This window comes from Rhagoletis zephyria, unplaced genomic scaffold (genome assembly GCF_001687245.7).
Source record: "Rhagoletis zephyria isolate East Lansing unplaced genomic scaffold, Rhagoletis_zephyria_1.1 Rzeph_scaffold_19012, whole genome shotgun sequence".
Taxonomy (NCBI): Eukaryota; Metazoa; Arthropoda; class Insecta; order Diptera; family Tephritidae; genus Rhagoletis; species Rhagoletis zephyria.
The window spans coordinates 1-4,291 of NW_016176073.1; the positions used below are offsets into that span (position 1 = coordinate 1).

Here is a 4,291-nt window from a genome sequence, read left to right on the forward strand (position 1 = left end):
GAAATAATAAACATTAAATAAAAAAGACAAAATCGGTCAAAATATCGCAATTCTTTTATTTTAATTAATTCAATTATTTCTCTTCTTTTGTTTTTTTTTTAACTCCGTGAAATGAACTGATTTTATGAATTAATACATTTATTTGTAATTTTTTATGGAATCGCCATCGGCATCGGCATCGGCCGATTCTTTCCCCATAAGCCGATTAATCGGCATCGGCATCGGTACCTGAAAAAAAATTGGAATCGGTCGGACTCTAATTTGAAGTACTCCTACTGGTATCCTGCGTTACAAATGAGGATAGAGTCCGCTTTAATTACGAGCCCTGTCGGACCGGAGATCCTACCTCCTAAGAGTTTTATAAACAAATTGCATTGCTATGGCTAAATTTTGATGATAACACTGTAAGGTCACTAAAATTACAAAAAAAACGCCGAGACATGTAAATTAATTAATTTTGGGTAGTAGGTTACGGATCTGTATGCCGTTTTTCTAGATAAGGTCATTTAGTCGTTATTTTCATTTTAAGTTTGCATTGCAAATGAAAACAAGTAAAGAAGTATAAGTTCGGGCGAAACCGAACTTTATATACCCGGCGCACGTATTAAATATCGTTTTTTCACCTTTCAGTAAACTGCATGATAAGCAAGAGTATTTTTGCCGATGTCAAACAGTTTCGATATGCTATGAGATATTGAAATAATTAGAGTAAATTTGGTGGAAATTGATAAGGGGGCTATCAATATACACTTATGTATGTAGGCGTAAGTGGGCGGTGCCACGTCCATTTTCACAAAAATTTCCCTAAGTAGCATTTTGTGCTGAGAGGTCATCGTATATATCGATTTTGTGTAAATTAACTTAAATAGTTACTAATTTATCGCAGTTTTCGTATTTCGGTAAATTACCGTTATATGGGAGGTGGGCGTGATTATCTGATTTCAAAAATGTTCAAAGGGTTTCTTAGGAAGGCTCTAAGTAATGTTCGTACAGAGTTTGGTGGGGATTGGTGAAGGGATTACAGAGATACACATTTCATCTTAAGTGGGCGGTGCCATGCCTATTTTCAAAAAATTTCATAACTGTTATTTTATGCCAAAATTCTACTTAGCGTACCAACTTTCAACAATTTGGATCCAGTATTTACAGAAATATCGCTGGAGGTGGGCGTGGTTGATGTCGCCCCTTTTCAATCCCAACCTACACAGAGAAAATGATTCAGGTAAAACCCATGTATTCAAAACAAAGTGTAAAACAAACATTTTTGGAACAAGTTTACTTCGTACAAAATTAAAAATACNGTTCGGAGTCGGCGTAAAACTGTAGGTCCCTCCACTTTTGTGACAACATCAAGACGCACGCCACAAATCGGAGGAGAAGCTCAGCCAAACACTAACATATGTGTAAGCGTCAATCTATTATTATTATTACACAGAGAAAATGATTCAGGTAAAACCCATGTATTCAAAACAAATTGTAAAACAAACATTTTTGGAACAAGTTTACTTCATACAAAATTAAAAATACATTACTTGTATAACAGACTTTAAAACGTAATCTTCGCAAAATAAGAACGAACATTATATCATATTTTGTCTTTTGACTGAGGAGAACATTTGATATGAAAAAAAATAGCGCCAAAATGTGCTTTTTTAAAGCTAAAATGAAACGTTTTAGAATATTGTTCCTACAAATTGTAGTGCGACAAAATTTCCAACCAGAAAACTAAAACGAAACACTTTTAAAAAAAACATGAAAATTTCGTTTCAGTCAAATAAACATGAGAATGGTTTAAAACGAAAACGTATAGTATTAGAATTTTCAAAGCAACTTATAAATCTGAAATACTTTTCATCTGTTTGCATTATTTGTCGGAAAAATTGTGTGCAGATGATTCAAGCTACATTCATACATACATAGCAAAAGATGCGGAAATATGATATCGTTACGCCACTTAATGAAAGGAACGTTGCTGATACGGTACCCTTTTTTGATTAGAGAAAAGCTTTGGTAAGACTTGCTTACAAAAACAAATTCTAGTCCGTTATTTAATAATAATTGTAAGTTTTTCTATGTATATTACAGGATCTAACCAGCGTTGATCAAAATTATCAAGGCCCGTGGAGGAAAAGCCAGAATATGTACATATCTTTCAGTTATTAAGCTTTGTAACTAATTAATACATATGTAAGTATGTCTACATATGTACATATATCATTAAATGTATGACAATGTATAGTTTTAAATATCAAATGACTTTGTGTTTTAATCAAAATAGAAATCCAAAATCATATTTGAAAACGCATATTTTGGAATATATGTAAAATAAAAATTTTAGAATCTCATCTGAATATGAGAATTTCCAACTATCAAACGATCGTTTTAAAAAGCGATTTGAAAATGTTCATTTTAAAAACTAAAATATACATTTTAGAATATGAATTGAGGATGTTTTTTTCTCAAAACTAAAATAAATATTGTAGGTGCAAAACCCAGGTCAAAACGTTTTTAAAAGTAAAACGTTCCATACAAATTTGAAAACGTAAATTTCTCTGTGTATATTGAATTTTTGAAGAACAATGATACGCAGTAATTTCTCGCGGAAATACTACTTTTGTTAAGTTATTTAAAGCGGCAAATGAAAAAAATCTTAGACGTGAATTGTTGGTGAAAATGTTGGACCAAAAAGTTTCAATAAACAAAAATTTATTTTGGTTTGGACAGATTTTGAGGGACAGAAAATCGTGCAACTTCTCACGCCGCCGGAGAAAGGGGTAGCAAGTTTCTTAAGGTATGATATTTGTTCCGACCCATCAGGTCAAGAAATCGGACACAACAATGCAATAGTTCAATCGGAGGAAATCCCAGAGGAGCTGGTAGCTTGTGGTAGTGATTTTATCATAATGGCCCCTATTATGAGTTGCATTCGATCTTCGACTGTGGTCGAAAGTGCTGATCGAAGGAATTTGGTATTATGGCGCTCACTCGATGAAGAACAGCGCTAGTTTGAATTTCACTCGTTTAGGTTGTTCACAATAGTATATTTTTCAACGCTTAGAAGCTTTGTTTACAAATCGGGCAAACTAAACGATGTCTGAATTAGGTATCCCCATGAAACTAATACGGCTGTGTAAAATGAAGCTGAGCAATAACATCAGCTCTGTCAGAATAGGTAAGGGCCTTTCCGAACCGTTTGATACCAAACGAGGTTTCAGACAAGGTGACTCTCTTTCGTTTGATTTCTTTAAGCTGATGTTGGAGAAGATAATAAGAGCCACAGAACTGAATCGCTCAGGAACAATACTTTACAAGAGCGTACAATTGCTGGCATATGCCGACGACATCGATATCGGTAAAAGCAAGGGTCTGTTCTGCCTTCTCGGGCTAAGATAGAGAAGCAAAGCGAATGGGTCTGGTGGTGAACGAGGACAAAACGGAGTATCTCCTATCGTAACACAAACAGTCAGAGTATACGCGTATTGGCACACACGTCACTGTCGACAGTTACAAATTTTAAAAATTAGGCGACTTCGTTTATTTGGAAACCAGCATTAACACCAATAATAATGTCGGCCTTGCCAACAAGTGCTACTTTGGACTGAGTGGGCGATTTAGAAGGAAAGTCCTCTCGCCGTACAAAGATCACACTATGAGTTACTCATCATGTCTGTGCTGGTGTATGGAGTGGAGGCATGGACAATGAAAGCATATGATGAAGCGGCTCTTGAAGTTTTCGAGAGAAAGATTCTGCGAAAGATTTACGGACCTTTACGCTTTGGCGATGGCGAATACCGCAAACGATTTAACGGTTAGCTTTACAACGATATAGACATAGGGCAGCGAATTAAAATTCAGCGGCTCCGCTGGCTTGGCTTAGAATGAACCGAAACGTTCCTGCTCTGAAAATATTCAACGCGGACCGCGATGCTGGTAACAGAGGAAACGGAAGGCCTCCTCTGCGTTGGAAAGACCAGGTGGAGAAGGACTTGGCTTCAGTTGGCATTTCCAATTGGCGTCAGTTGGCACAGCAGAGCAATGTCTGGCGTGCTGCAAGTCAAAGTGGAATGCGGATTAGAAATCCGGGATATCAATCAATGGTTCGATCATATGATATAATTAGTGAACTTGTACTTCAGAAGTGAGGGATAAACATTTTTCATAAATTATGAGTTGCATTCGATCTTCGACTGTGGTCGAAAGTGCTGATCGAACGAATTTTCATTTGGTGTTATGGCGCTCATTCGATGAAAAACAGCGCTATTGTGAATTTCGCTCGTTTAGGTTGTTCACA

At 36.1% G+C, this 4,291-nt stretch overlaps 1 long non-coding RNA gene across 1 annotated transcript; it reads left to right on the top strand.

The window, feature by feature from the left end:
* The first annotated feature begins 1,153 nt into the window (after positions 1-1,153).
* Positions 1,154-2,239, top strand: LOC108380368 (uncharacterized). Its single transcript, XR_001849562.1, has 3 exons — positions 1,154-1,222; positions 1,771-2,010; positions 2,086-2,239. It is a non-coding gene; the product is annotated as an uncharacterized LOC108380368 (long non-coding RNA).
* Positions 2,240-4,291: the final 2,052 nt, after the last annotated feature.